Source organism: Monodelphis domestica, chromosome 4 (assembly GCF_027887165.1).
Source record: "Monodelphis domestica isolate mMonDom1 chromosome 4, mMonDom1.pri, whole genome shotgun sequence".
In the NCBI taxonomy this organism is placed as follows: Eukaryota; Metazoa; Chordata; class Mammalia; order Didelphimorphia; family Didelphidae; genus Monodelphis; species Monodelphis domestica.
Window position 1 is genome coordinate 320808550 of NC_077230.1, and position 20314 is coordinate 320828863.

The following is a 20314-nucleotide window of genomic DNA, read 5'->3' on the forward strand; positions in this document are numbered from 1 at the left end:
TTTTTTTCCCCCTATTATTGGAGATAAAGCACCAAAGTTTCTTAGTTTTCTTTTTATAAACTTATCCTATTCCAGTTAACCATTTGTTTCAGTTATTTGGGGTGTGTCTTTACTTAACATAATAGTTATGCCTAAAATAACTTTCAAAACCACACTGAAAGTATAATCTGACTTCTACATTTTTTGGTAATTCACTGAGCTGAGGCAACACATAAAATGTATTTCCCCCCCTTTCCTCCTCCTCCCCCATGGTAACCATGTATATAATCATAAAAACCCAACTGAACAATTTGGAATGCCTATCTTCCAAATCAGTTACAAAAACTAACCTTAACCATAGATGACAGTGCTAGAGTAGCGTACTGAAATCTCAATTTTCCAGTTTGTTTTTGCTCTTGGGCTACAATTTTTTTGTTGTTGTTGTTCGGTCATATCTGACTCTTTATGATCCCACGTGAGGTTTTCTTGATGAAGAGTTTCCTTCTTCAACTCATTTTACAGATGAGAAGTTAGTGTCTCGAGAAAGGTCACACTGCTAGTGTTCTACGATGGATTTGAGCTCTTCATGGCTGCAGTCTACCCATTGTACTACCCAGGTGCCTCTATAGTTCTTTACACTGCCATAAAACAACAAAAGGAAACAAACCTACCTCATTTAACAACTCAGAAAAAGCACTTTACAAAATCACTATTAAAGTCCAGGGGCTGGGAGCAATGGGACAATGAAAGAAGTAAGCAGAACACTAATAAAGCTGAAAGCAGTACGTACGGACCTAGGAGCGACCCAGGTCACCCGAAGCACGCGCCAGCCCTCATCCCGCTTGTTTTTTCCTTAGGCCTGATCCGAATATGGGCTGGCTGGATGTTCCAGCCCCGTAACAATTAGCTAAAAGCAGGGGGTAACCCCTGCGGGAATAACTTAAGCTCTTGGAAGGAGGGGGACACCACTGATCCCGAAGTGGGAAAGGTTTGTGCTTTACGGGGAGGAGAGGGGGGGCCATTGAAGGGGAACTTCCAAGAAGCGGGAAGGAGTGTGGGGAAAAGTCCTCCACTTGTACTCCGTTTTTGCCCTCCCTCCTCCGCACCAGGATAGCAGAGGTTGAATCAAATCTCCAAGGATCTGCAGCGAGAGCTCACCGCCTCCAGTTTCTGGACAAAGGTGGGCGGGGGGCCTGGGCAATTAGGACCGAGCAGGGGACAAGAGGCTACAGGGCGCCTCCCCCAACCAGCCTTTCTCTCTAATGCTGGGGCTGGGAAGGGGCCTAGGGGGGAAGGGGGAGGGGCACGGAGCTGGGGGAGGGGCGGGGGGCGGGGAGGCTCCTCAGCCACCGTGATGGGCGGCCCGTCCCCCTCCCCTCCGCAGAGATCTGAGGCGCCCTTCTCGCCGAGGGCCGGAGCAAGTTTTAGGGGGAGGCGCCAACTCTGGGCAGAACCGGACGCGTCCCGGGTGCCCGGGGAAAGGTAAGAGAGGCGCGATGGCCGCGATGGGGGTGGGGTGGGCCAGCGCGGAGGCTGTTCAAGGTTTCCTTAACTGGGGATGGGGGGCGTGCTGCCCAGACCCTCTTTCCTTCCCGCGGGTACAGCTCCAGCCGACCTAAGGCAGCGGCATAGCTGAGAAGGATAGGACGCTTCGCGACGGTCACCCTTCCCCCGTACTACCTACTCTGTCTACTCTAAAGGCTAGCTGGCGGGCGGGAAGGGGAATGTCGCCGCCAGCATGCGCGCGCGCGCGATCCCGCTCCGAGGGGGTGAGCGCGCACGCGCGTCTCTGCGGTGCCAATCGCCCTGAAGCTCCAGGGAAGGGGATGGGGGCGGGGCGGGGCGGGGCGAGGATACGGACGCCAGGAATCTCCTTGATCTTTCACCACTTTCCCAGAGGGGCGGGGCCTGTGCTGAGCTGGGACGGGATTGGCTAAGGGATTTTCCTAGGGTCTAAGAAGAGAGAGATTGACGTGGGGATCCGCCCCTCCCCCGCCTACTTCCTACCCCCCGGCATGTCCCTGTGTTTTCCCTTCGCCAACCTCGAGCTCTGTTCCAGTTCAGGTCAGTGTCTCCGCTCCCCCAAACTCCCCCCCCCCTCCGTCTTGTTTACACGTTCTCTGCTAAGAACCTGTCTGTACTCTGGTTCCGTATTTGCTTTTTGTTATGCTTCCTAAATACTTCTTCCTTTGGTTCTGGTATCCAGTGACATTAAGGGAATAATAGTAGGAGCAAGCTACAAAAAGCTCATCTGGAACTATGCAGGGATAAAACCCCAATTTTTTTTTTTCATCTGGATAAAGGATGTAATGTCCCACTCAGCCTTGGAAGTGCTGAACTTTAAAGCTGCAAACTTTCCAGTGGCCTGTACTTTTTCTTGCCTGGCCAGTTTTGGGGATGGGTTTAGTAAATGATAGAATTGTGGCTTTTTTTCTTTGCAAAAATTTTTAAAAGTTAAAATGGTATTCAAGTTGAGTTGCAGTTTTGGAAATATGAACAGTTTTGGAGCCACATAGTTAACTTTAGTTCTAGTGAAGTTTTTTTCCTTTAAAAAACTTCAATTTTATTACATGTAAACTTACATTGTAATACTATAAAGGGTATATTACGATTTTATTGCAGATAATTTTATTACATGTCTTAATTATACTATATGTAATTGAGTTATCTTTTGTCAGAGCATAATAATTTATGTAAGTCTTAATTTAATTTATTATGTAGATTACCTCTTCTATTAGTTCAGTGGTATGGAGCAGCATTTGCAATCTAGAGCTACTTTATTCTGAGTAGAGAATGGTATAGAACAGTTTAGGGTGGAATGCTATAGTTCAATTCCACTATAATGTGCAACCTAGTATAATATTTTAATATAGAAATAGAGGGTCATGAGAAGAAATGAAAATCATAATGCATCTCTAGTTCTAAGGTTTGAGTTTCAGCCAGGTGATACCAGTTCTTTTACTTTTGAAAGTGGCAATGCAAGCCCCATCTAAACATTTATGTTGAAGTAAAAACGTTTTGTGAAACATTTAAAATGAAAACATTTGAAATAATAGGTTGAGGTTTAACATCCTAAGGAAAGAAGAAAGTATTTTACATGCTAGGAAGAAGGTATAGACTGAAGTTGTCTGAGTAACATGGGAAATGGTTTTTAAAACTAACTGCTCTGCTCTGTAATTCATGGAAAATGTTCTCATGCTTCAATAATTCTTTCCTGGGGGGAGGGGCGGGGAGTGAAACTTAGAAGGGCTCACCAGGACTGCCCTAGCAACTGTTACTGCCATTCATAGCATGGATTTTCATATATTAGAGTGCATACTATTCAGGATTTAATAATTCATCTGTAGCTTGTACAGAGAATTGGAAATGACTAAGTAACTAGTTAAACTGATAGGTAACTACAGAGCACAGGGGTGGCATATTTGAAAAGAAAAGAGCAAGCTGTATATAAAAAGTCTCTTCCTAAATCTGTGATCCTGTATAAATTCTCAGAATAAACTATTGGAGACAATTTGCTGTACTTCAAACACTAACTTTAATAATGGTAGAGATTATTTCCCTCTCAGATTACTTTTAAATGTACATTTTGTATATTACAAATGCTTGGATGACTCATGAGGTTCATAAATATGAGAAAAAAAGTCATATTTGAAATTAAGTAGAGAAAGAACTGGTCATTAAGGTGCTATTTGTAGATTTCATTTAATGATCTCTCTTAGAAGTCCCATCTATCTATCATGCCTTCTTAAGTCCTTAATTGAGGATGTTTAGATTGGAAGATTCTAAAAGAATGGAAAACTTTGACAATAAATTGGATTTGTCACATCCATTGGGTTTCCCAGGTGTCAAAAAGCTATTGTCTATAGCAATCAGATGAGAGAACTGGGACCCTTTCTTTGTATCTCCCAGGAGATTGTGTTTTTTTTTTTAATTTCATCACCTATCTAAAAGTAAATTAAAATGGCCCCAAGAAATACTGTTTTTTAAAAAAACCCCAATCAGGTTTTACTGGAGTTGCATGACTACAAATCATAAAATTATCCAGGAAAGAGGAGATTTGACACCAGGAAGGGAGTTAGCAAAGTTGCTGACATCAAGGGTTAGTTTTAGAGGCTGAAAATAGACTGCCACATGAGACTGCCTTCAGAAGAGTAGTTATCTTGCCATTTCTGTAAGGGAGATTTAGTTTCCTTCACTGTAAGGCTGCCATGATCTGTTAGCGTTCATTAGTCAGAGAGAGCAGGTGTCCAGTTCCCAGAGCTAAGCCTATCCCATTAATGTGAAAATCTGTGCCCAGGAGGTTGAAGGTCTAATAGTATTATTATTATTAGTGTTAATTATTACTAGTAGTGTTAATTCAGTGTTGGAATGTACCTTTAATATGTCTTTAATCTTATTATTCTGAAAGTTAAAGGTCATCCAAAAAGAACATCTCATGGAAGATATTTGGTGGTAAAAAGTTCTAGAGTTTGAGTCAAGACTAAGTTACGATTATATTACAATATATTGTATATTTCACTAATCTAATAAATTTAAGCAAAGGCTACTTTGTTCATAGTAGGTACTATTTGCATATAGTACATTATTTAGTAAATGAATGACTGAATTGTTTGGCAGAGATCTGTATCCTTTGGGAATCTTACAGATCCTGTCAGTTTTAATGCTCTCCTGGCTGGTTAGGTGGTGGACTTATGTCCTTGGAGTCAGTATTATTTCCTAAACACAAAGGAGATTTTAAAAAGGAAAGTCCTCTAGCCCTGGGAGACAGGGACCGTGTTAGGGCCCTTATGATGTGCAGAAGAGGGTCAGAGAGGTTGCTTTGTGGACGCAACCATCCTAGGAGCCTGGAGAAGCCCTTTTACTACAGTGACTGACAGGCCAGAGGCCAATTGTGCTGCCAGCTTTCCCTGGGGAGTAATCGTTGTACTGCTGCCCTTTGGCAGGGCTAAGCCCTGGGATCTGAGACCTCCCACAGGAGCCCCAGTTCTCTCAGACAGTCAGGAGAGCCCCTTGCAGTCTGGTGGCTGAGCCGCTCTCCCCTGAGGTTCTGGATTCAGGAGCCCGCCATGAGGCAGAGGGCAGCCAACTTAACTTTATTCTGTGGCTGAGAGGAGAGAGACTCCCTCTGCGTCCCCTTGGACATTTTGACCCTGTCCCCTCAGAGGAGCACAGGGTACCTTCTCCTGAGCTCTTTGTGGGTCAGAGATCTGAACCCCTCCCCTACTCCCCACCCCCCTTATCTTGGTTCCCAGAGGATGCCTCTCCCTAGGGAGTCTTGCCCAAGGCTACGAGTGGCTTTCCTCCTACAGTTTCACCATTTGTGTAGCTTATCTCTCAAGGGCACTTCTCCCACAGTATTCTGCCTTCCCCTTGAACAGGGTGCCCTGTCCTAGATCGCCCCTCCTTGACAGGGGCCCACTCCTGCTACTTTTGCCTCTTCCCTGGGCCCTTATGCTTAGAGCTCCTCTCCAAGTTCTGTCCCTTCTAGGAGGCTTTGGACATTTCAAGATAGGATCTACAGTCTGTTCTTTTAGGCTGGTTGATTTTGTTTTTTAAACCCTTACCTCCTGTCTTAGCATCAATGGGCAAGGGCCAGGCAATCCAAAAAAGTGACTCGCCAGGGTCACACAAGGAGGAAGAGTCTGAGGCCAAGCCTCTGAACCCAGGCCCTCCTGACTCCAGGCCTGCCACTTTCCCCACCAGTCTACCTCCCTGCGCCCTGGTTGAAAGTGTTGCTTGTTGTCTTATTTTCTTTTAGGTTGTCGACAAGGAAGGGATCTGTGATTTTATTGATATAGTAGCCTGGAAGGGGAAGCAATCTCCTTCCTCAGGGAGTGAGCAGCCCCTTTCTGGGCTGCTTTCTAGAGCTTCAGTGATTTACCTGCGGTGAGAAGCTAGACTCGAATCCAGGTCCTGCCTCTACTTTCTTTTCCCTTTAGAAGTGGAGACTACGCCAGCTTTCTCTCTGTGTTAGAAAAGGCCCTGTGGTAAATGAGTAGCCTGCCAAGGCATTGGGGTGTCCTCTGGAGTGAGCCAGGAATGGGGCCATGGAACCCTCCAGAAGGGTCTCCTGGGCTGCTGACTTGCTTTTAGAATGTACCGTGTGTGTTACTGCATTCGATGTTTCCCAATGACATCTTCCTCTGGCTCAGCCCTCCCCCAGAAATGTGGGCAGCCCCGAGGACCAGTGTTCAAAGCCCACCTTCGGCCTCCTTCCTGACCGAGGGACCCTGAGGAAGTCACTTGGTTCTTTGAGCGTTCTCCTGGTTGTCTGTCCCACGGACATCCTCATAGTGTCTCTTCCCATTCTGGAGACCCGCTTGCTGCGACGGCGTGCCAGTGCCAGTCACCATGCTGAGCCCAGCGGTACAAAGAAGAGCAAAGACAGCTTTGACCCCTCGTGGCCCCGGGGACCCCCACATGCATGTATATCTGGGTTTGGGGATCTGACAGGGAAAGGCCGGACATCCTGGGAGAGGAGGGAGCACTGTGCAGGCAGGACAAAGGCCCTGAGCAGCAGGGGGGTGGGAGGCCCCTGAGCTGCCAGCCTCTGCCCCCTCCCTGCTAGCCCCCAGGCCTTCTCCCTTCTGCTCGGGGCTGTATGCCCCATTTCCTCCCCCACTGGCTTGTACACTTGGGGCAAGGACTGTCTTGTGCATCTGTCCTTGGTGTTCATCACTGTGCCTAGCACAGAGTAAGCATTTAATAAACTGTGCATCTAGCTATCTAATCTGTCATAGCATATTTGGAGTGAAGTAAAATGGACAAAGGCTGCAAAGGCAGGAAGGAACCAGGAACAGGTTGGGGAAGGCCAGATGAAGGGTTCTTCAGTAGTGGAGCTAGAGGTCATAGTGCCCCTCTGGAATTCTGTGTGCCTCGTGGTAGGGAGTACCTGAATCAGTGCTGGAGTAGACTTTGGAGAGTCTGGAGGGGAGTGAACGGCCAGGGAGAGGGGGTGGAGGGAAGGGGGCCCTGGGGAAGGTAAAAATGGCAGGCATCGACACAGATGGAAGATGTGGGCGAGGGCAGGGAGCGATGCAAAGATGACTCTGGAGGTGGCCCAGGGTGCCTGGAAGGATGCTGGGGCTGGTCACAGAAATAGGAACGTTGGCACGGAGGAGAGCTTTGGGGGAAATACAGTGAAGTCTGTGTTGGATCTGTTGAGTTAAATGTCTAAAGGATGCCCAGCTAGACATGCCCCAGAGGACATGGTGACTGGGCCTGGAGAGAGACATGGGGTGGAGAGAGCGGCCTGGGAACCCTCTGCGAGGCAGGGAGAGCTGAATGTTGGCAACCGATGAGATCACCAAGAGGAGCATCTAGAAGTAGAGGAGAAGGCCCAGGGCGGGGCCTTGGGGAAGCCTCACAGATCTGGGTATGACCTGAAAGAACATCCTGCAAAGGAGATGGAGAAAGTTGTCAGAGGGGTAAGAGGAGAGCCGGGAAAGAGCCTGTAAGAAAGCCTTCAGAAGAGAAAGCATGTGGGAGGAGGAGACTGACTGAGAAAGGCTGCAGCTGGGGAGAAGGCAAGAAGAATGCAGATCAAGGAAAGGCCATGAGGTTTGGCAGTTAGGAGATCCCCAGTGACTTGGGAGAAGATGCGTCAGTGGGAAGACTTTGCAAAGGATTTAGAGGCAAATATAGGGTAGTCAGTGGAAGCACTTATTGTAGATGGCTAATCATGTGAGATTTTTGATTGTTTTTAGAATGGGGGAGCATGGACATGTGGGTGAAGCAGCTGGAAAGGATCCAATTGTTGGGAAAGATTAAATTGTGTCCTAGAGGTGGGGAGAGGGAAAAGAAAGGGAAAAAATGAGGGAAAGGGAGATGGGAAGTGAGAGAGACTGAGGGCTGGACTGAAGGGAAAGGGGAAAAGGAAAGAGATAAAAGGAGAAAGAAAGAAAGAAAGAGAGAAGAAGAGAAGAAAGAGAACAAGAAAGGAGGATTAAAATGTTCTGGCAAAGCTGATAGAGGATGGTATTAAGAGGTGAGTGTGGAGAGAGCACATTTGGCAAAAAGAATAACCATCTTTTCATGCAAGACCAGGCATCCAAGGCCTTATACCAAGCACCTGGTTCCAAACTGTCTGCCACTTTAATCTCATACTGTGCATACCAGACTTTCCAGCTGATTCCAGCTGAACTGGGCTCTTCCTGCTCATCTATTTTTATTCCGCTTTCCTCCTTCTCTGACTGGGCCCTAGAACATAGCAGAACAAGTCCTGGCTTTGTAGTTATAAAGATCAGAGTTCAAATCTCTGCTTTGGCATGTTAGCTTTTTATGACCAAATAGAAGTGCCTCAACCTCCCTGAACCTTATTTTCCTTCTGATGAATGAGACTAATAATTCCTCTGTTCTTTCCAGACAATTGTTGTAAAGCAGGGTTGTTGGGGGGGAGGATTGATTAGATGTTAAGTTTCTTTCTAGTCCTTGACAGTGTAAGGCTATGATCCTGCATGTTCTCAACAAAGTCATTTCCAGTTCCTAGTTGACTGTAAAGCATCTGATTCAGTGGAAAGTGGAGAAACAATTTGATCCTTAAGTGCAATGGATATAGTCCTTTTAGTTCTAAATCTATGTGAGGAATGTTGGGCTAAAATAATTCCTGTTTCATCATTCTGGAGTGTGTGCAAAGGAAATAATGTGCTGACATATTGTGTGTGTGTGTGTGTGTGTGTGTGTAGGAATTTTGTAGGAATGCTTTAAATGTCTCATTGAATGTCTTCTTTTTGGTTGATGATTAGGTTTAGGTTTGTAGGGTATGTCACTTTAGTTGGCATCTTAAGCTCCTTTGCTCTTCAGATGACAATCCATTGCCTTCTTTAGTTACTGATGGGTGCAGAAGAGTCTTGTGTTATTTTCCTTTCCTTTCTTTTATACTTGAAGATCTTTTTACTGGTTGCTTATAAAATTTGTTATTTGTTAAGTTTAAACACTATATCATAGAATTTGCCGCACAGGTGTTTTTAATTTCTAAGAGGTCATCTTTGAATTCTTTTGATGAGCAATTTGTTTCTATGAGTTCAAAAGTTCTGATCAGTTTTCTTCTATTTTTTCTCACATTATGGTTTTTTGATTTGTCATGTTCTTCAGGGAGATCTAAGATCTTTAAGTTGTTTCTACCCCTTCTGTCTTTGAAATCAATGTTTGCTTGCAAAGAGATCACATTTTCTTTTAATATGATTGTGTTTTGCTTCTTTTCTTCCATGTTGTTTTCCACTTCATTTATTGGTATTCCCAAGCATTTATTCTCTATTTTGTTTCTTTGGAAAGATTCACCCTCTTGGATTAAATTTTTAATGTTCTGATAATTATTTCTGCTGTGTAGGCCACAAACATTGCTTTCATGATTCTTATTTCTGTCTTAGACCTTTCAACTTCAAAATCTACAAGGTCCTGTTCCTCATCAAGTGCCAATTCATTTTCCTTTGTCTTACAATATTTATTCAGAAATGCTTGTACTTGTTTAGGTGTCTTGGAGGTCATCTTCATTTCTGTTGTTAATATTTTCCATGTTGTCATATATGCTTGTATTCAAGGTTTTCAACTGAGTTTCTTCTTCCTGAGAACCTTGATAATTTCAGTCTTTTTTTCCTTATAATTTCCCTGTTGCTCACATTGGCACTCTTTCCCTTTTGATGGCAGATCCCCTAAGGGCTAGACTTTAACACTGCCTCAGCTTCTTTCCATGCAAGGGAACTCAATTTTTACTGGCCTTAGACCCATCCCAGACAACTTCTGGGGGGATAGAGCTGAACTTTTCTTTCAGGCTTACTGGACCTCCCCCCCTCCCCCCCAATCCCATTTCCATACACACGTGCTGGTGTTCTACCCCAGCTTCCTCTCTTCCTTAGTTCTCTGGCTGGGCATTGTTGCCCCCCTAGGCAAAAACAAACTTCCACTTTCCTCTGCTTTCACCTACTAATAAGAGGAGGGGGCAAATCAGAGTGGAATTCTGTTGCTTGTTACCCCTGAATGGTGAGGTGAGTGAGGGCAGAAGCAGGGTATGTATTGGCCAAGACTGAGAATTGCAACAAGGAAATTGCTGAGTGGATCCCAGACCACAAGCCCCAGGGTTTTCTGGCGTGTCACCCCAAAACATATGGACTGGTAGGTCAGAAGGTGCTGAGGGAGCCTGTTAGTGGTGAGAATTGGCCTTTGCTGCTACAGATTCATCAGGGCATCTTGCTAAGAGTTCTTGGTGTCTCAGGTTGTGGAGTCGGCTGCAATTACTTTACCTCTTGCATGTAATTAATATTTTGTAGCATTTTGATAGGTTGTAAGGATCAAAGAAAACGTCTAGCTTTCTGGCTTATTGGTCCCATTGTCCCATTGGTCCCATCTGTGCTGCCATTCTAATGTATATGGAGGATCATCTATTTCCCACATTGAGACCCAGTTACCCATAGCCAGTCAGGCCAGAGGGATTATTGGAGAATCTGACCTACTGTTTATTCAGGGCATATTTACTTAAAAAGAAAGATTAGATAGAGTTGGCCTCAGATTCAGGAAGACCCAGCTTTAAAACCTTGCCCCTCCTGCATCTATTGGCCTGGCCATGTCTGCATGTCCTAGGCAACTCTTTTAGAACTAGAATTGTATAGTAGGAGCCCGTTTTTGAAACCAATGAAGCCCCAGGTCTGGCCAAAAAAGAAAAAGAAAGGAAAAAGCAGAGATGTTTGGCAGCAGCCCTGTTATGGGCCCCAGTGACCTGGCTCTGTGGAGTTTCTTGAACAGAACTTTATCTTAGGACTGTGATTCGCCGGGCCCATTTACTAACACACCAGTGGGACAGGAGTATCCCCAAAAAGTATGTGTGAGCCCAGGGCGGCTTCTGCCCTGCGAGCAAGCCTGAATTGGACGTCCCTTGTTTGGAGCACAATCGGAGGAGTCATGATCCTTGCAGGGATTGCTCTCCTTGGACCTGTGTGCGAGACCTCAGGGGACATGGGGGGGGGGGGCTGTGAAGCTTCTGAGGGGGCCTCCAGGCCTGGAGATCAGAGGTTCCTTTCTTCCCAGGCTCAAAGGACAGATCTGCCTCAGCCCACCTTTCTCTTAGCTGGGTTTGGTGTGGCCGGGCATGGGTCAGGCCTATAGAATTCCATCCTAACTGGCCTCTTATTACATAGATTTGAATCCGGGGAGAAAGCAGGTGTGAAAAGGCCGCTGGGGCGGGCTAAGGGGGGTCATACAGGGTCTTGCAGAGCCAGAGTGCTCTTTGGAGCGCCCCAGTTGTAATATTCAGATGTTGGCTGTACTCTATATGCTTTGGGAGTGAATGGTTTTCTTGAACAATTCAGATGCTGTGTAGCTTATCTTGTTAGTGAGCCAGTCCTGTGGCACTAGCATTACAAAGGGGATTTGATAAGTGGTACTGGAGTTGGAGCCTTGGGATGGATTGGGTGGAGGCAGGGGATGGGGAATGGAGATGGTACTTAACTATCTTGTCCACAAAAATGCCATTCTTGCCTTATGTAAAAAGTGATTGTGCAAGCTGTCTTACAGTCTGTCAAACTGCAGTATTTCTGAAGCATTTTTTTTCCTTAAAATGAATCAGGAAAAAGGGGAAAAATTTAGTGCCATTTTAATATGATAAATTAACCAGTTGCCTATTTATTTAGCATTATCTATTCAATTAGAATCATAAAATCACATATTCAGAGCTGGAATGGGTCTTAGAGGTCGTCTCACAGTTAGGAGTACAGTGGCTAGAACACTGGGCCTCAAGTCAAAAAGACCTGACCTCAGAACTGGCTTTAGACGCTTACTAGCTGTGTGAGCCTGGGTAAGTCACTTAATCTGTTTGTCTCAGTTTCCTCATCTGTAAAGTAAAGATAATAATTGCATCTACCTCCCAGGGTTGTTGGGAGGGTTGAATGATATAAGAATTGTAAAGCACTTAGCACAGTGCCTGGCACATAGTAAGTGCTATTTAAATGCTTTTTCTCTTCCTTTCTCTTCTCTGCATTGTGGCCATGCTGCCCTCCTTTCTGTTCCTCACATATTATACTCTGCTCCTCTCTGTAGCTCTGTACTTTTACAAACTGTGCCTTAAGGCCTCACCTCTCCATTGTAGAATCTTGAGCTTCTTTCAAGACTCAACTCTAGCAGAAAGCCTCTCCTAGTTTTCCCCCAGCTTTTAGTGCCTCTAGGATTCCCTTTCATCTGTTCTGCCTTTATTTATTTTTGCCTGTATTTATTTATGTATATATTGTTATCCCCAATAGAGTATTATGAAAACAGAGGCTGTTTTTGCCTTTTTTGTATATCCAATGCTTATTAGCACAGTGCCTAACACATAGTTTATAAACCCTTAATAAATGCTTGCTGAAATGTGTTAAAGTATGGAATTTAACAAATGACTATCCTTTGAAGTCACAAATTTGAGATTTGAATTTAGATTTTCTGACTCCATATCCCCTGATCTTTCTTCAATAAAATGCTAAATATTTCACCTATATTATCTTATTCTCATTTTCTGTGGCATTGATGCTACTTTCCAATTTTACAGATAAAAATAAAAGCATTGTTATTTATATAATATTCTTCTGTATTGGTTACTGCTATAATCATTATTCAACATTCATTTAGTACCAGGAAAATGAACTAGTATTCTGATTTCTTGTTGAAAGTTTTTTCCAATAGATTACATTTCAGATGGACTTAACATAAATTTTATATGGGTAAATTTGAAGACTGGTGCATGAAAATCCCAGCATCTTTTTATAACTTATAACTGCATGCTTCTTTCATTATTACTCTATTCATCACATATTCCTTACTGGATTGATTATCATTTATTCATGGAAGAAAACAAAATCATGGAATTTACAAACTTACGGCATTTTAAAGATCATTTTAAAGATCACCTTCATGTTAGAGATAAAATTCACATTTCTTATCAGACTGCAAACAGAATCTAAACATCTGGTATGACTGACCCAGAATGGAAAATGTCTTGTAGTAAAATTCTCTGTATCAAGGAGAGGTTGGAATTTGAAGTCATGAGACTTGAGTTTGACTTTTGGCTTAGGCACTGCCAGATGAAAACGAAGTGGCTTGGCCAAAGTCTTATAAAGGAGGAGAGTGGGATTTGAAAGTAGCTTCTTGGACTCCAAATGCAGGGAGTTTCAATTTTCTCTCTTTCTCTGTCTCTTTTTCCCTTTCTCCCCCTTCTGTCTCTTTCTCTTTGTTTCTCTGTCTCTTCTCTGACTTTCTCTTTGTTTGTCTCTCTCTTTCTTTCTCTCACACATACACATTCTTTGCTTGCCAATTAAAATAATTCTTGGTAAAACTTGCATCCAATCTGAAATAGTTTGGAAAATGGAATAACTGAAAAAAAATTTTTTTCCCTCATTTTCTCTGGTTGAAATGCTCTTTGCATGTATGTCATCAAATTTCAGAGAAGAAAGGGATCCCAGTACTCAGGGATCCATAGATTAAAAGTTGGAAGGAGTCACCAAGATTATTTAGTTCAGTTCTCAGTGAGTTCTGGTTAAGAGTATGGGGATTTGTATAGAACTACTCACTTATAACTGTGTGACCAGGAATGTGCCAAAACCCACCCCTGTCAAGGAACTGTGCTGTGAGCAAAAATTTTGAGAACCACCGATCTAGTGTAACAACCTCAAATTACATGGAGCGATGAGGACATGGAGCGGCTTGCCTGGCTTAGAGTATGGTGAAGGGCCCTGAGCTTGGAGTCAAAAGCTCTGCTTCATCGTTCATCGTCTTGGCTCCCCTGTTATTGGCAGTGTGACACTGGGCAAGCTGTTTAGCTCCTCTGAGACCTAGTTTCCTCATCTGGAAAACAAGAATAAGAGTATTTTATACTCTCTACCTCAGAGAGCTATTGCATAGAATGTACTTTCTGAATTTTAGAGCACTGTATACATAAGTTTTAAGGTTATGATAATATTGTTATGATCTTCCTCATAGGCCTTGTGAGGACCATTTTGTAAATTGAAAAATAAATACCCCCCTCAATTCAACAGATCTTTATTAATTGCAAGGCATAATGTTTGGCTGTGAAATTTTAAATTTCACTTAAAAATGAAAAGCAATATAGCCTCTGTCCTCAAAGGACTGCAATAGATGTAAGCTATTTTGTGAATGAGGAAATTGAGACCTTGCGTCCAACATCTCATGTATCATGTTTTAATAATATAGTTACCTAGCAAAGGTGAAGTCCAAAGCATTTTTATCACAAAACCTTAGAAGGTAGGTTGTATAATTTTTTATAATTATTGTTTCATTATTGTAAGGAGCACTTGGGGAGAAACCTTCTCTACTAAGGCAGATCAGCAGCTTCTTTGCACTTTATAAATCTTAAAAAGTTTCCCAAGACACTGACAGGTTCAGGGACCTGTCTGGGGCCACACAGCTAGGACGTGCCTGACTCCAAGTATTATGCTCTGTCTACTGTACTGCACTGTCTCTTTCTGCATAATTAAAAACAAAAATCATACTTTTTAGTGATACGTTTTGGGTTATATCATCTACAATTCCCAATGTATCCCTTCTTCTTCCCCCTCCCAAGGAACAGTCTTTTTATAACAAAGAAGAAAAAAATAATTTCAGCAAACCTAAGCAACTTTTTGAAAAAAATCTGATTTTTATATGCAGTGTTCCATACCTATAATTCCCAACTTGTAAAACTTGACATTCCTTTTTTTAAATCAAGTTTATTTATTTATTTAATTTAGAATATTTTTCCATGGTTACATGATTCAAGATCTTTCCCTCCCCTCCTCCCATCCCCCTCTAATAGCCAGTGAGCAATTCTTTTGGATATTACATGTTTGACATTCCTCTTTTGAAGAAACTTTAAAATGACTTGGAGCATAGTGTTTTTATTTGCAAGTACAGTGACCTTAAAAGCTAGGTCATAGTAAATAATAGTAATAATCAAGATACCCTAATTATAATAAACAATTTGAAAACTCCATCATGGTTTAACAGCCATACTTTAATATTTTAAGAATCTATGATTTCATCATTGGGGATACTTCTCCCACCAAAGTAAATGGCAACTTTTCCATGTTTTATTCAGGAACTGTAGCTGAGAAAATCTTATCAGCCCATGGTCAGACTTCAGGTGAAATAACTCCAAAGTTAGCCAGTGAACCCCAGAGAGCAGAAAGAAGCCGACACTTGCCTTTCCTGCCTGCTAGGACCTGCCAGACCTTGGCCTACCCTTTGAGAATCAATATCTCGTGGAGGGCTCACAATTGGGCTTCAGTGGCAGTTAACACATAAAATCAAAATACATTGAATAAACTTGCAAGCCAAACTTGGATGTTTGATATTAAAATGCCCAGCTTTCTTAAAAGTGTAGTATATATGTGTGTGTATGTATAGATGTGTGTATGTGTAGATATATATGTATGTGGGATTACATGAACTTTTTTCAAGGTATAGAAGAAAACATGAAGAAAGTTTTTCATACATATACACACATAAACATTTTTTGGACTCTCATGTATTCATAGATTTTCCCTGAAATTTATGTTAAAGCAAGGTAATTGTTATGAGGTTTTGGTCTTTTGCAGGATTATAAAAAAGGCTTTTTTGTATTTTTTGCATTCAAATTCTGTATTAATTATGAGTTCCAGTCCATGCTGTCATTTTAGTAAATGGATTTGCATTTAGACCTTGTAACTAGCTTTCTGTGGGGTTTTCCCTAATGGACTTCCCTGACCAGCAGGGTCCCACGAGGGAAGGGGCTCCCCTTTGTGATGGGACCCGAGGAGAGATAGGAACAGAGAACCAGGGTGGAAATGAAAGACAAGCCAGTGTTTGAATAGGGCAGGCAGTCCCTATGATACTCCCTTTGATAGGAAAGTATGAGTACAAAGGAACACGAGGTGGAGGAGGAGATTAAGATAGGGAATCAGGAGAGATGGTTACAGCCTTGGGGAAGGAGAAGGTTAAGAGGAGAGAGAGACATAGTCAATAAGGAGCCCAGTGGAGCTCCATGGAAGGGAGAAAGGCCAAGAGGAAGTTCATGGGTTTGCCTCTGAATTTAATCCTGTCCTGCTTGGGCGGTACTCCCAAGCACGTAGTAACCACATCACAAAGTATAGACACTTAAGATTGGGTGGCAAGGTAGAGGGAACACCTTTGGGCGTGTACATTGCAAACCCGCGCTTTCCCGGGGAATTGAGTCCGAGCATGTTAATGAGTTTGTCTTAGCCAAGGGCCTCATGGCCAGTTCAAGGTTACAGTCACAAGCCTCATCGGTAAAACCTTATGCTTGGAGACACGGTCGCCATACAGTCATTATAGTTCATAGATGTGAATATGCTTGGGATGCTACACTTTCCCAGTTTCATTTGTTGAAATTGTGAGTAACACTTTTTTCCCTACTCTCACAGTGTTTTCAGCCACATTCACCTTGATTGGGACGAAAACTTCACAAAGGCGGAGAAAGCACAAGATCACGAATGGATGGACGCTAGACCCTAAGGCTTTAGAAGTATTCAGGTATGTCAGGGTAAAATTCAGTAGTAAATTCAGTAGTAAATACTGAAAAAAAAATTTGGATTCTGTCTTTCAAATCCACTAGAACTCCTATTTTAATGTGTTGCGTTTTTTTAAATATAGCACAGATGTGTGTCACACCAATTTATTCACTGCATGTGCTTATGATGGATTGAGACCTGTTAAGAGACGGATTCTTAACCTCTCTCGTGCCATGGACCCCTTTGGCAGTCTGGTGAAAGCTCTGGGTCCCTTCTCAGAATTATGTTTTAAAATATACTAAGGTTGGTGGCATAGTAAACACTTAAGATATGGGGTCCTCGTACCCGGCCTCTGGGGCCTGGCTCTGCTGGCTTCCAGGGGTGCCATTTTAAAGCCATTTCCCTTGTCCGGGCCTTGGCTTCCTCCTGTGCAGAATGAGTAGATTGACCTTGATGTCTGGTATCTTTTAGCACTCACACCCTACAGTTAACAGGATGTGACAGGCGTTCATGCGGAGATTGACATAGGGTTCATTCTGGGGACGGAGAATATTAGGAGCAAATGTGTCAAGGTTGAAATGTTGTTCAGTTGTTTTCGATTGTCTCCAACTCTTTGTTGACCCCATTTGGACTTTTCTTGGCAAAGATACTGGAGAGATTTGCCATTTTCTTCTCCAGATCATTTTAGGAAACTGGAGCAAAATGAAATGACTTGCCCACGGTCACAGGTAAGTATCAGAAGAGGCGTCTTCCTGACTCCAGGCCCAGCACCCTTTCTACTCTGCCATCCGTCTGCCCTCCAGGGTGCGGGACTAACTCCAGAATAGTGCGCTGGTTGGGGAGGAGTAGGAGATAAAGCCAGACTGGCTGGCTGGGTCCAGTGCTCAGAGGTTCTAGAGTGTCAGATGAAAGAATTTGGACATGCCTTGGAGAACATTGACGAGTCTCACAACAGGGAGCACCAGGATCAGAGAGAGAGAGAACTTTCTCCAAGGTGTAGTGTTAATGCGCACAGAACCTGAATTAACTCAGTGTCTGCTTTGGGAGCCGATCCCCTTTCCCTACAGACTTTGCCACATTGCTTCCAGCCCACAGGTTGGAGGCTGCGGTGCGGTGAGCCTCACATAACATCGCAGAATGATGCTGACTCTGTACAGCCATCCTGATTTCTGTTATTGATGAGTCTTTTGTCTGTCTGTGATCACATTGTTGGACTTGTTGGAGCATAGATCAAAATTAATAACAAAATAGAGGAAAAATCGCAAAAAAAGAAACAGCATAAATTGAGATATCTCCATTCCAATCTATAAGACATATCTAAGCTGTTAATGCTGAAAAATGAGAAATGGATAGAATAACAGGCTATCACCATTTTCTAAGGATGTTTAGTGAATCTTGGGGCAGTTAGGTAGCACAGTGCGTAGAGTTTGGGGCAAGAGTCAGTAAGATCTGAGTTCAAATCCATCTTCAAACATTTATTAGCTAAGAGACTCTAGGCAAGTCATTTATCCTTTGTCTCAGTTTCTTCATTTGTAAAATGGGGATAATAATAGCATCTACGCAGGGTTTTTAAGAGGATCAAATAAGATGATAATTATAATGGACTTAGTACAGTGCCTGGCACATAGTAGGCTTCATATAAATGTTAGCTATTATTATTCATCTAAATTGGTGCAACAACTGGAAGACCAAAAGTGCCAAGAAACTTCCTTTGTCAGCACATGTTTGGTCTCTTTGCCAAGTGAAGATATGGCAACCAATGTAAATACCAGTTTAGAATTTAAACATGTTTATAAAATCATACCCAGGAAGATGGTGGAAGGTGATGAATGCTATCATCTCATAAAAGAGCAAGAAGCAGAAAAGGGGGAAAAAAAAACAAGGTTTCAAAAAGCCTGGAGAGAAAACCAATTAAACCAAATAGTCCCTAAAGTTTCAAAGAATGAAATTGGAAGGAGAATGATGAACAAATCGAAAATGGAAAAGATCTGTCACAATTTCCATAAAGTATTTTTTCCATCAGTGACTTTGTAGCTACCATGTTTGTTGTACCACATGAAGAAGTAGGAGTGGATCTAAAAAGTGCAAAGACAGGAAGAGAAGCTGGGCAAGACCAAGTCCCTGCAGGGGAGGTGTGGGTCAATCTAGGTAGTAGGAACAGAGTTAGAACCCAGGGTAAACCCGAGCACCAACGCATGTTGCAGAAGGGGATCCAGAACTTGCACAGAGATTGACTGTTTTAGGGTTAGGGCATAGTCTCCGTCCTCGTGGCATAAGTTTCCATCAAAGCCTCCTCCTAGATTTTCCCATGGTGAAGGCGAGCCTGGATTATCAGAGCCAGTGACAAGGGACCAGAAGTCTTGTCCTATCAGCACAAAAAGGCTTCTTGTATGGGCCCAGTGATAGATCCATTCCTCAAAACTCAATCATGCAAGAGACAGAATTCATCCCCAGGATGCTGACCAAAGGATTATTTCCATTATTTATTTATTTTTATTTTTTGGTATGCCAGAGCATGAAGACTATAAAATTGTAAATTAAATTTAATTCTATTTTTTAAGACTTAAACTGCTATAGATTTTAATATTCTCTTCTCTCCATGGGAGTCTAAACTTCTTACTCCTGTAACTGTCCCTAACCTACATTCCAGAGAAAATTCCATAAAGGTCAAGCTTTTGTTTCGTAATTATTGTTGTTTATTCTTCCACTTTTGGCCCTGTGGATTGTGGCATGTCAGTACCTTCCATGGTGTTTTCTTGGCAGAGATACTGGAGTGGTTTGCAAACCTGTCAAGTTGATTTGCCCAGGGCCTCATAGCTAGAGTGTCTGAGGTGGGATTTGAACTTGGGTCTTCCTGACTACAGACCCCATGGTGAGTCAGCCACCTAGAATTACCTTCTACTCTTTATTTGGGTCATTTGAATCTCAATTCTATAATTGTAATTTGTATCTTCACTGTACTGTTATCTACCTTTTATCACTTCACTGGTCCACTGGGGTGTGTTTGTGTGTGTGTGTGTGTGTGTGTAGGATTGTTCCCATTTTCTGAATGGGGGAAGCCGAGGCACCTCATCCCACCTTCCCATGATCATGTCTGGCCATTGGGATCGGCTGCCTTTGCTGGGGAAACCCAACAGTGAAGGAAGAAGACACACCTAGGTCATCCCTCCCATGGGCAGAATTGCAGCCATTTCTACTCACTTTGTTAGCTGGTTGGTATGGTCTGTGGATAAATGGGGAAAGCTCAGAAATTTTAAACCTCTGTCTACCTTATTTCTGTCATCACAAAACTATTTTCTGAATCGAAGGAAGGCCAGAACGAAGCAAGCAGGACAACTTTGAAAGCAACAAGTTGAATTTATGATATAATTTAAAAAGTAAGTTGTACCTATCACAGATTTGCAGTCATGGGTCTAATATGTGGAAACATCCATTTTATTTGATATTTGGTAAGTTCAGAATAAAAACAAAAATTTTAAATTAGCTATGAAACATGGAGGGATTTTGTGTTGCATCAGTGGATAGCTTGCCCATACTGTAGAAATTATAGACAAAATATTGTCATAAGAAAGCTCTATAAGTGTCAATAGTAGGCAATTCTAAAGGATGCTTTTTAAAGGAAAAAGGCCTTACTTGGGCTTTTATGCATAAAGTAGGAATAATGGCTTCAATTCATTTAAAATACTTTAGCTCAGTAATAGCAATGATGAGACTTGATATGTCATCATACCTTAAATTCCAAGATTCCTCTTTTTCAGCTGAAGAAACCAAGTAGTGTCTCAAAGGTAATGCATGTTTTGCAGAGATACTGCCAGAATATATATTTCTTTAGGTTAGTAATCCATTTATTAAATATTCTGATGTATTTATAT

At 42.7% G+C, this 20314-nt stretch overlaps 1 protein-coding gene across 16 annotated transcripts in view; it reads left to right on the forward strand.

The window, feature by feature from the left end:
• Positions 1-1137: 1137 nt before the first annotated feature.
• Positions 1138-20314, forward strand: part of RCBTB2 (RCC1 and BTB domain containing protein 2) — a 65152-nt gene continuing 45975 nt past the window's right edge. For 2 of the 16 annotated variants that reach the window (XM_056794845.1, XM_056794848.1), the window contains exons 1-2: positions 1138-1159; positions 16356-16464. The gene's annotated coding sequence lies outside the window, so the exon portion shown is untranslated. Of the gene's footprint in view, positions 1160-1333; positions 1462-1928; positions 2044-7546; positions 7967-16355; positions 16465-19035; positions 19315-20314 lie in introns of those variants that run through there. The other 14 variants (XM_056794842.1, XM_056794846.1, XM_056794854.1 and 11 more) reach the window with 9 other exon arrangements.